The following is a 13,187-nucleotide window of genomic DNA, read 5'->3' on the forward strand; positions in this document are numbered from 1 at the left end:
CCGTTTTTGCATTATCCGGCTTACAGACTTGAACTTTGGCACAGATATTCCCAACAATGTTACGAATCACCCACCATCGGTATTTTTTCCGAAAACTAACTCCGAGGGGGGTTTTACCGGAGTGAATTCACAAATATTCCCAACAATCTCACAAATCACGTGATCACGTGAGTACCCACCATCGAAGTTTTCGAAAAAAATACCGATCACGTTGAGTTAATTTTATTCCAGGTAAATTATAATTAAGTCAGTATTTTTATTCAAGTCGATTCAAGTTATAACCAAGCCCAATAAGGTATTTAAGTTAGATAAGTTCATTAAGCTTATGTAAGTTCTATAAGTTGAATGTAAGTTCAATATTTCGACTCGGGCCAATACAGATATTTCAAATTCGCAATTTTTAACTATTTCTGAATACGGAAAAATGTAGTAAAAATACGTTTCGAGAACTATGTTTCAAAACCGTTCCATCTGATTCGAAATTCGTCCACAAAAAGTTCGATCTAAATCTAACAAATTTGTTATTATTAAAATCCTCAGAGTTCGAAGAAATTTCAACTTGAATTCTACATGTCGAAATTTTTTTGAAATCTTCTTGAAACAAATTTTTTTCACACGGGAAAAATGAACTAATTTTCGGATGGGATGTATTTTAAAAATGAGGAATTTTATTACCAGCCTATTGTACAGATACTATATTTGCTCTAATGGAAAGATAGACTTTATGTAAAGCTTACAATTGGATAAATGCATTAATTTGAAAAGTTTTAGTAATATGTGTCGAATGCAATGAGCGCATTACAAGGGAGTGGAATCTGATTTTAATGGGTTGGACACTGGCAAATGGCACGCGATATGTTCAGTGTTCATCGGACTTGAATTTGCTGAGTCATACGCTAGATAAATTGGATTGAGTGGTATTAAGAATTCTAGACCATTTTCCTCATTGTAATTTAATAATTATCAAGAGAAAAATATGTTTTCTTCAGTAAAAATTATTTTTTAAGTTAATTATACATAAAATTAATTACTTTTTTATTAAAATTTAGTGAATTAAAAATAAAAGACAATGGGTAATACATAGAGCATGATATTTAGTTGGTTATGTTGGTTTTCCTAGCAAGACTACGGCTATAATTACACTCAGTTTTAATTAACTTGTCTTGAATTTAAACATTTACTCGGTTGGACGAGAAGTGGATCGCGAAATGTTGTAGTAGTGAATGGAAGTCAGAGAGAATAACTTGGGTTGGAGATAGTCTACTCTTACTCGCCTTCTATACTTCTGTACGTATAGCAGTTGGTTGGGGTTGCAAGGAGATTGGGATTCTCAGTCTGTGCGACAAGAAAACCAACGTCTTTGTTCACAATCTGCTTCTGAATAACACTATATATGTATAGATATATTTATTTGATCCTTTTCTTAATTGATCTATTTTCTCGTAGACGTTCTGAATCCTATATCTTACAGAATCAAGACTCTGAATGACAAATTTATCAACTCATTTATTTTATTTAACTTTTATAATTATTTTCATCCTTCAATTAATACTGCTTATAGTTTATATAATAATTTTATAAGTCTGTGAACCGAAAACTTATTTAGAGAGTGTTGGTTTTGCGAAATTTCGACAAAATTGTTGCAAAAAATAACACGAGCTTTTAGAGAAATTGTGATTCATTTTTTTGATACAAAGTGCTGGGATGTGTTCAATAGTCAACGGAAATTTTTTGTAAAAAGTTATTGAAATAATGTATGTCTTCACATTCTTATAATATGCAAAGAAGTCTAAAATAATTCATTTCAGTTCTCGGTGACATCATCCGAGTTGAAATTTAAGGCGTATTTTGACCTAAATGATCAATGAAAACCTACATTAGACTTTTTAGGACATAATCATTATAAAAGCTAGAAATGAAAAACTTAGACTTACAAAAGCATGAATTAGACCGACAACTGCAGTAATTTACATTATTATACTTATTACGAATTCAAGACTATTCCTGTGGCTGCAACAAGAATGGATCCGTGGTTGCAACAGGAATAGAACTCTGGCTGCAACAGGACTGATCTTGTAAATACTACAAGGTTTTTCTGTTGCAACTACAGGGCAAGTCCTGTAGCTATAACAGAACCAAGTCCTGTTGCAGAATCAGTTCTTTTGCACGACTCATAATGCGAAGCACAATGAGATCGATCCGTGCATTGGAGAGATGACTGGATCACTTGCATCAATTCTTCTATAGTCCACGAATTTTAACTTTTTGTTGTATTCATTGCAAGTCTTTTCCTCTGTTACGTCTACACGAATAGAAATGTCAAGTAACTATGCCTATGCAGCATAGTAATAATAACATTACTCTATAGATTGTGTTACGCCGCTCTTATGAGACTCCTTATACAAGTTATAGAGTAATGTTATTATTACTATGCTGTATAGGCAAATTTAATTGACATTTCTATCCGTGTGGTTACGTTTGTTTCACGATTTTTGTCTATGCAGATCTAATTCATGCCCCCATAAGTCAAAGTAGGTTTAATTAAGGTCTCTGTCTAAGTAGATCCATTTCAAGCTTTTACAATAATTATGTCCTAAAAAGTCCTATGTAGATTTTCAATGCTTGTTTAGGTTCAAAGTATGCCTTAAATTTCGACGCAATCCTGCATTATATTTAAATCAAAGATTTTAATTGTTGAGATCTGTAACCAAGGACAAAATGGTTAAATTTTTGCAACCTTTAAAAGTAAGTTAGTTAAAATAAGTACAATGCACTAGCAATTAGTGAACATTCACTAATTCATAGTGTAAAGGTATACCATTTTTTGGAATTAGTAATACACTTTTCACTGCGAAATGGAGAATATTCACTAATTTCAATTTAGAGAGCAAAAAAGAAAACAAGGAAGTATTACAGTTCCCTACAGTGACGCGGCGCTTAGAATTGAAAAATGGAAACATTTTACTTCTAACGAAGCTTTTAGTAAAATCCTGAAATTCTTATTCGAAACTGTAATATTTCCTGTGTTTTTTTTTTTCCTTGAATGAGAAATAATAAAATTACCGTTAGAAATTGATGATTGACGACATCGATAACAAAAAAAAATACTTGAAAATTCTGGAATGTCCAGTTTTCCTCTTCTAAACAAAGAAAAAAAGCTGATTCATAAAAAATTACGTAAATCAAGAGAAAATTCAATATCGAATACTGAGAAAAATACTTTTATTTTCAGTTGAAATGTTGGGACAGCTCAGTAGTCCATCCTCTTCTATTTACGGTAAGTGAACATTTTTTAACAAGAATTTTTTCTTTCAAATGGTCGTATTTTGTTCCAGTTTCCCTTATGGCATTGAGAATTTGTAATACACTGCAACCTTGAAATATAATGGTAAATATAACTGTTAAATACAAGTTATAACCTGAGCAAAAATAGAATTAATATTTTTAAATGAAAAATAAATATTTTTATTCACTGCCACACCATAGCTGCATGGTGGCTGCACAATGTAGCCGCAACACTGCTGCACCACCGCTGTTTGGCGGAAAATCCCGCCGCACGTTAAGTATTCACTCCCTCGACAAATCCACACCGGTGTCGAAGCATAGCTGCACAGTTTTATTTTGCAAATACATTTTATGTTATAATTATAAAGTATCTTTATTTAATGTGTTGCAGCTACGATACAGTCATGGTGCGGTGATTATGGTTTTTTTTAATAGATTTCTTCAAGTATTTCGATAATTTATTTTTTATAAATGTTATGTCTGTAGTGCAGTGGTTTTGCGGTAAGCACTTTTTAGATGTCACAGGCACGTGGTGCGGTGATACTGCAGCAATCGGTAAATTTTTCTGCTCGTTACTCTCTAAATCTGAAATAGTGTATAAGGTACCCGCGGGTAATAAGGCCTGTCGGGTAATAAGGCCCAAGTGACAGAAATTATATTTAAAATAACCGCCTCCGCTAAAGGCTACTGTAGTAGAAGGGTCTTGCATATAAATGTTACAACAAGTTTATAGTCCCGATACCACGTTCTTTGTCTTCTATATTTCATCATTCGTCATATGATGTCTTAGTGCAAAAGAAATCATAAAAAACAATCTAGCCTTCCCGAGTCGAAATATTAGACGAAAGTTGAACGTTCTTAACGTTTTAAACGTGAATTAAACGTTTTTAACGTTTTAAACGTGAATTGAACGTTTTTAACGTTTTGAAAGTAAATTGAACGATTTTTTTGTATTTTGGTTCGTAAAAAATTGGTAATTTCATGAGTTATGATTTTAGTTTAATGATAACATTAATTAATTTATTTCAATATTTGTAATCACAATTTTCATAACCTTGATATCGTAATATATGAAAAGATATAATAGTGTTAGATAGAAGTATGAAACTGAAAAAATAGTATATTACACTACAAGGGAAGAAAGTTGAAATTCCTGCCCTGTGTGATATGATGCCCGAGGCTTCGCCTCGGGCATCATGACACACAGGGCAGGGCTTTTAACTATCTTCCCGTGTGGTGTATACGATTTTTCTTTATACCTGGTCGAAAGTACGTTTATTAATTACATTTTTGAATACTATAAACAACACAACCACGTTCTGCCTTCAGCTGACAGGTCGGCCATGTTTTTTTTATTTGCTCCCTATTGACGCGCCTCTTTCGGACATACATAAAACTTTAATTTTTTTCCGTCTCCCTTTTTTTTTTTGTTGCGTTTTTGATGCCTGCCCCGCGACATTTGAAAGCACGAGCGAAGCGAGTGCGTCTGGTCGGCGGGGGCAGGCATCAAAAACAAAACAAAAAAAAAGACATAATTATACTTATAAAAAATAAAAATAAAAAATAATTATTTTTTTTCGAAAGAAATAAATTTATGCCTATGAACAAGATTTTTTTCCTGCCAATAAATAATATATAAATGAATACATAATCTTTCAATAATTAACCTCGCCTCTGCATCAAAATCTTTTATCTCCTCATCCTCGTCCATAGAGTCATCAGATGATACTTTTTCAGTCATTTTATTATTGCAAGTACACTGTTTACTTAAAATATCACAAACAACGAGACACGAAAACACTGACGTACATATAAATAAAGCAACGATCTATGATGTTATCGTCAAAAATTTTATTGATAAAGTGGTAGACGTTCAGTAGATGGCAGCAGCCGGCTGTTTCCGTAGGCACGAAAAAATTTTTTGCTCCCGGCGATGTAAGTGGGGCGCGTGTAACTCCACTAGGAGAGGGAAATGAGACTTTAGGCCTTAAAATTAGGGAGGGAAGTGCGTACTTTCGACTAAGGGATAAAGAAAAATTTTTTTTCAAAATATGAATTTTTTATTTTAGAGCCAGAAAGGCGGACGACGAAATTTTAGGGAATTGAGGTAATTATAATCCAGGAGTACAAAATCGATGAAAAAAAATTTTCGGAATGCTTATGTTTTCTTATTGTAAGTCTAAATAGGTTTTAGTTACGTTTCGATTTATGATACTCCAATCTACGTTTTGAATAAGTTAAAAGCTGTCAAATTAAGTTTTAAATGCCCAAAACATTCAAAACGTTCAATTTACGTTTAAAACGTTGAAAACGTTCAATTTATGTCTAATATTTCGACTCGGGTTCTGTCTTTAAAAAAGTATTGTTGCTAAATCTAAGTGATGATTTATCTCCAATCCCAATTTTATTAAATATAATTAAACTATCCCAGTTTGTTTAACCCGTAGGCCTTATTACCCTACCGTAGTAAAATAAGGCCTATTTGTATGGTTTTTGTAAAACTTTAATTTTTTGTTTGTTTATGGTAAAAATTACCATTACTTCATTATATTTTATGGCTAATGTATCGAAGTAAAGATTAATGATACATTTCGATACTTAAATGCCATATTTTCGATTCTTTTCGAAATCTCCCTTAGCTGGGTCTATTACCCGCCGGCACCTTATACACTATTTTTCAGTGGTTTTTACTGCTTCAGATTTAGAGAACAGGGTCATGGTGTAGCGGTGCTGCTCAAAAAACCATACAACGATGTTGCGGCTATATTCCGTTTTTACTCAGGCAAATTAGAAATAATTTCATTTTAAAAAATGTTAATAATTTTTATGAATTTATGCTCATTTACTATCAAAGAACTATGAAATTAAAAATATTTCACATAACCAAGTTTCCATTTTTATTTTCGGTTCAATTATCTATGCATATAATATATAACAAAACTATATGTATTGTGAAGCTTTAAGTCTAAGTTTACGTACATATATAGGTATATATATGTATATAATTTAGCGATGAACATTATGAATATAAAGCCGCGTCCTAATTGCTCGTACGCCTGGTAATTTAGTCTGGCAGTAATGCCAGAAGGGTGTTCCATAATTATGCAGTTAATGTCAACATTATTATCCAGCTTGGTAAGTCTTACTATAGTATGTATAGTATACATTACATTATATCTTAAATTATAATTGTAATTAAGATAAAAAAATAAAAGATGTTAGAGAGAAGTATTTTTTAAAGAAAAAAAAATGTCATTATTCGGTCTTAAACATTTTTTGCTGTAAAGTTAGATATTGGTGATTTATAAACAGGTATATAGGTGTTATTTTCAAGGACTGTGTTGAGGAAAAAAAACTAAATATTAAAGAATGTGTGTGTGTATCGAAAAAGAGAAATACGGACGAGAGATAAAGTTCGTTAATGGGTGAAAGGTTAAAAATAAAGCGAGTTAAGGCAGACCGTCATAAATTTAGTGATCTCCAGTGAAAAGTAGCATAGACATATAGAATATACACTCTCCCTCGAAGAAAATATACGTTATACTAAAAAAATTGGAGATATGTTTCATTTCTACGTTAAGAAGACTGCTTACAGGCGGACTGGCGGACATGTACGAGATATATGAAGAAAAGAGAAGGATATTTATGATTTTTTTTTATGGAGAACAAAATTCTTATACACATTTAGATTATATTAACTTGCGATTCTCGGGTGGGTAAGAAATTATTTTTGGACTGTGTTTATGTACAAAGCGAGTCAATAATTGATTATTTATTCAATTTTAATATTATTATCATTATTCGTATTGTTTGCTAAATATAGAAAAATCGTTAAATGGAAGTTGATATTAAAATCTACGTTTCCCGGATGAGGGAAATATAAAAAGAATATGTGTGCAAAAAAAATTAAACAGCGATGACTATTCTGAATTTCAAAAAATGTTTTTTAAGTTATTTTCAAATTTTTGAAAATAAAAAAAAGCATTGGTTGATTTAACTCGACTGTTAAAAAATACGTATGATAAGCTCTAAACTAGAGAAGCGGTCACAGAAAAAAAGCATTTCTTTCTTCAGGAAAATTTTTCTTTTACCCGAAGAAAATCTTTGTTTTCAATTCATGATGCAGGTTCTTAAGACGAGGAAAAATTGCTTCGGAAGAAACTTTCTTCTCCGTGTTCTGAAATAGTTAAAAGTTAGATTTTTTAAAACGTATGCCCTAAGAAATTTTTTGCATTAACGATTGAAAACGAAAATTTTTTCGGGGGGAGAACTCTTGTGCCGAGAAATTCTTTTTAGTCCTAAGAAAATTTTTTTCTTTATTTCATAATGAAAAATTTTGCTTGCTCAAAGAAATACTTTTTCTGTGTATGCACGAAAAAAAAACTATAGGATTGACCGTTTCGAAATGTACCTGAAGATCGTAACGTTTTTCACGCAACGAAAATGAAAAAATTCATGTAATTCGACTACTTGAGGGGTAGTCTGGTGGTCGGGGTGGCCCAAGATTTTTGGCTGACTTACCAACATCTATATGCGAACATTTCAAAAGTCTAGTTATCCAGTAGATTTGTTACTTTCCAATTTTTGTTTTTTTTCGTTGCGCAAAAAACGTTCCGATCTTCGGGTACTTGTTTCGAACAGGGAATTCAAAAAAAAATCTACAAAAGAGTTTAAAATCGTTTGATAATAGTATCAACTCAACCTTTGTTTTTTCCTTGTATTTTCAAAAGTTAAAAAATAGTTATGCGTCTACTGAAAGAGAAATTTTTTTCAAAAATGGTCATTTTCATTAGTCAATACTCAAAGAAATTGATTATCATATAGAGAAAGTGCTTAGTTTTCGTTCTCAACAAATTTCTTTATTTTAATCAAAATTACTTTTGAGTCAAGCTAGTATTCTAAAATTGTCAAAATAATTTTACTTTACCCACAAAAATATTTCATGTATCAAACGATTAATTTGTCGTTAATTTGTAATAAATTGATTTTTTACCACAAGAATTTCTCCTCTTCAAAAAGTTATTGTTTTCTTCCTCAGTGATTCTGTCACGTTTTTAAGTTGAAAATATATCAGCCCTTTTTCAACGACATTTTTTTTTTTACACGGGAACACCAAGAAAAAAAGTACAGAATAAAAAATGAAATTTCTGAAATATCCAAAGAAATTGAAGACAATAATTTTATATTTGTACTAAATTTCAAAATAATAATCAAGTTTGTTCATACTAGTCATATTTAGTTTTTATTGAAAATGAAAGACGAAAATTTATATAATTTGATAAGTGTTCCATTGCGGACATACTGAAAATGACAAATGTTTATTATTTTAAATTTATAGTGTTGATGAAAAATTCATAAATAATAAAAACTCATACATCATTGAATCAATAAATAATAAAAATATGTAAACTGCTTTAGACATTAATAATTTTTGGGACGTTAGTATTGACAACAAATCAAATATTGATATTTACTTATCAATAACTTATGATAGTATTTATGGCTTGCATACAAATTATAATGACATTGATTCCCATAGTATAGAAAGGTGGGAAAAGCTAACAATTGGTGAACACATTAGCTCGATTCGCTACGGTCTGTATTTTTATATAAATATACGGAAAATTTCATCGTAGAGCATCAGTAACCCAAGCGTCGAAGAAGTCTCTTGAAATCAAGTTCTCTACTGGTAAGTGTTTTATTTTTATTTTTTTTCTTGTTCACATTTGATTGTTTTATTTAATTTTATTTATTGTTTGAATATTTTTTCAATATATTGTTTGTATATTTTGCAATAAAATATTGAAGTTTAGAATTTCATTTTTATAAATATTTTAATTTTTTTTTTCTGAAATAAATTAATGATATTATAGATTTTTGGAAAAAAATTATAATAATTGTATACAAAGAATTTTACGAAAAAATAATATATTTATTTATAAGAACAATCGATCCATTACATTCATTAATTAATATTTTTTTTTGAATTATGAAAACAATTTCGCCATCTTTTTTGAGTTGTAAATAATTGTGAAAACAAGTCTTATATGTAACGATTCAGTAATTTTGAAAATAGTTCTCACATTTTATGGGATTACTTTTGAGTTGATTCAAAAATGCCCTGAAACTCTTCTGTATTATATTATTATGGGTATGACTCCTATAATATTATGGGAACTAATATTCCCATGACTTAAATTAGAATCGATTTTTTGAAATTTTGTAAAACAAATATATGTACTAGAAATAATTATAAATTTAAATTTTTTACAGTTTTATAAACACCCACTATTCGAAAAATGGCTAAAATTCTAAGCATCGTTTTCATTGGATTGATCGTCGCTTTGATGATAACAAACATCTATGGAGAGACCAACATTTGTGACAATAGATCTGTAAGTGAATTAAAAAAACGATATGTTTTAATTTAGTTATATCAAAGGTGTGCAAATAATTGCTTATTATCAATTATATTTGTACTAAAATGAATATGACCATCCAATTAAGAAAATTTGTATTATTAAAAAATGATCGCAAAAAAGTTTTCATAATTTAGTATATAGGAGTTGGAAATTCAATAATCAAAGTTCAAATTAAATATTGAAGTTTGAATAAAATGATTTGAAAGCTTGCAAATTACGAATCTTTCGAAATTTTTTAAATCATTCTAATTCGGATGTCTACGATCAATTCGAAAATTGTCGAATAATAAGAATTTTTTGATTAGATAGAATCTTGAAATAAATTATCATATTCAATTCAAGTACTACCGCATACCCCTAAAAGATATAGATCTTTCACTATAATTAATTATATTTATAAACTTGCATTGTTATAGTGTACTAAGGATGAAGATTGCGGAGTTTGCGGTCAATATTTTACTTGCTCATGGTATATATTCAAATTTGGATACGCTTGCAGACCAAATTATCCAATGAAAGGTATTCCTAAACGAAGCCAAAAATTGCATTATAATTAAATTGTTCCATCTCAAATGATAATTGAACAATTTTATTCTGCGAGTTCAAGCTCATTATATTATATCTTTTTTGCTTATATATACATAAATATTTTTGAATTCATAATAATTTTGAAAACTGTGTCTATTACTACTACAATGTACTTAATAATCAATCAGGTGTTGGGACCAAGTTATACAATAATTTTTGTTCAAATAAATCAAAAGTTATAATCAGCAATAAATTTAATTATAAATTAAAAGATTTTTAAAACTGAACGTCAAATATTGTTAAAATGTAAACTGCTGCAAATAAATAAAATACGATAAAAATTAATCTAATTTTCATTCTACCTGGAATTTATCATTAAGTGAAAATATATATATAGTGTCAGGGGATTTTGGTTTTGAAGAATATTTATAATGGGTAGTTTGTACTTTAGATGATTTTGGTTTTGGATGATATTAATATTTGGATGTTTATTAATTTGAGAAATTTGGTTATAAAATAATCACCAGAGTCATTATGGTGATTGAATTTGTTTTCTATAATTGTTGTTTAGGCGTTGACGACTAAGTCGTTACAAAATCAGGATAGACACTTCAAATATTTGTATGATTACTTATTAAAGAATTTGTCTTAGTCAAGAGTCACTCATCGTATCCGCTTAGAAAATCAAGAATTTTCTTAGCCTACTCCTTTTATATTATCTGGAAAAAAGTTGACGTATGGTTGACAAGTAATCAATGAAAAATCGCAGGAAAAATTTAAATAATTGTCTCTTCCAATTTTCACAGTTTCCGGAAGAAATATAATTTTTTTTTACGAATCTTACTGTTTAAAATGTACTCTTAGCTCAATATTTAGTGAAATCCAAAAAATTATAACGTGGAACTGTAATTTTTTTAAATTTATTTTTTGTTTACTCTTTACGAATTCTTCTCAAAATAATTTGAATTACTAAAGGTATTTTGATATTATCGATTTTCAGGATGCCTATATTGTAATCGCGATCCATCGCTTTGACAATAAACGCATCTTATCCAGTCAAAAAAGTGATTACGTGCTAATGGCACAGTGATTAGATATGTGAAATATCGACTTGTCTGTTCTTATAATTAAATAAAACGAAGTAATTAATAACTCGATTAATGTGATTTAATGTTATAAATCTAAAAATGATTTAGATAATTACTTTATTTCAAAATTTTATTAAATTAAGATTTTTCAAGTAATATGGTTGATAATTACTTTTTAATAGATCGCAATATAAAAAGTTAAAAAAACATGTATATATAGAATTACTTGAATTATGAATACCTTTTTTGAGTGATAGCGACAATTTCAAATATAAAAATAAAATCATCAGTTTTAATAATTTGTGCGAAACAATAAAAGGATCGAATATTTTAAAAAGAAGCATTTTCAAATTTATAATTTGAAAACCATCATATCGTCGTTGAAAGTATATTTAACGTAAGCATAATTATTGGACAAAAATTGTTGGCTTTCTAATCCGGGCCAAAAACTTTGATTTGATTTAAATCAAATAAAAATTTTAAGTTATTTTTATTCAATTTTACTTTTTATTTGTATTTAATTAACATGTAAAATTTAATCGAGTTTTGCCTGTACTATTCCGTATTTAGACTATTTTCAGATTTGTTTTCAATAATTTTTAGTCAGGTTTTGGTAACCTCTAATTCAGACTTTTTTCTCAAAATATTTTGCCTTCTTTTGTGTTTATCCAGATCAAAATTAGACTTATTCTGCCTACTAGTTTTTTTTAGTCTGTTTTTAATCGTCCTTAGATCAAAAACAGCTTCAAATTTTCATAAAAATTTAAAGATAGACCAATCAGTTCAAATACAGACCAATTAGTCCATACACAGTCTAGTTAGATTAAAATCTGATCAAATTTTTTGACCCGGAAATTTATTTACTGTTTTAGTCAAATATAATTTATTTTGAGATTTTCTATACATTTATTTTCTAGAATAGAATAAACTTCTTTTAACATCGCAGAATGGAAAAAAATATCCGCATATTTTGCATTGGATTGTTGGTTTTTTTGATAATAACAAACACCTTCACATATGATCAATGTATGCGTAAAAAGGTGCGTATAGAATTCAGAATTATAAGGTAAAAGACCCAGTCCCCGATCAGGGAACTAGTACCCGATCACTCCATGTATTTGTATATCTATATTTAATTAATTTTACTAAATATAGATATACAAATAATTGAGTGATCGGGTACTGGGTCGTCTCTTACCTTATATTCACTGAAAAAAATTGAGAGTGAATTCGGACTGAGTACGGATTTTATTCCAATTCAAAATTACTCCGTCACTCAAATTTTCGGAGTTCAAAAAAGAATCACCCCGTATACGGAGTGAAAACGGATTTTTTTTTTAACATGATTTCGGAGCGATGGCGATTTAATTTTAATTTATATCTCCTCCGATCTGGAGTTTTAATGTTAGAATAAACTCCTTCCTGGATTTCTTTCCATTCCAGAGGGGATTAAATAAATAAAAAATCCTTCACTCCGCATTTCCGACATTTTTTTACAGTGTTGTATTAATAGAATTAAACCTATAGATTTATGTCCATAAATAATGATAAAATTATTTTTTTCAGTGTAACCCCGGGAAAAACGGATTAGATCTGACCAGATATAATTATATCTGGTCAGATCTAATTATATCTGATCAGATCTATTTATATCTGGTTAGATATGGGATTTGAGATATAATCAGATCTAGTCATATCTGATCAGATCTAAACAGATATAACTATATCTGGGTTGAAAAATTCATCAGACATGAACAGATCTAGTCATATCTGATCAGATCTACACAGATATAACTATATCTGAGTTGAAAAATAGCTCAGACATGATCAGATCTAGTCATATCTGATCAGATCTAAACAGATA

General features: G+C 29.5%; 1 long non-coding RNA gene across 1 annotated transcript; it reads right to left on the reverse strand.

Moving 5' to 3' along the window:
• Positions 1 to 1,067: 1,067 nt before the first annotated feature.
• LOC130667943 (uncharacterized) lies at positions 1,068 to 5,262 on the reverse strand. Its single transcript, XR_008989931.1, has 4 exons — positions 4,953 to 5,262; positions 3,221 to 3,374; positions 3,064 to 3,140; positions 1,068 to 2,701 (listed from the first exon to the last, which is right to left on the reverse strand). It is a non-coding gene; the product is annotated as an uncharacterized LOC130667943 (long non-coding RNA).
• Between the last annotated feature and the right edge of the window lie 7,925 nt (positions 5,263 to 13,187).

Source organism: Microplitis mediator, chromosome 5, assembly GCF_029852145.1.
Source record: "Microplitis mediator isolate UGA2020A chromosome 5, iyMicMedi2.1, whole genome shotgun sequence".
Taxonomy (NCBI): domain Eukaryota; kingdom Metazoa; phylum Arthropoda; class Insecta; order Hymenoptera; family Braconidae; genus Microplitis; species Microplitis mediator.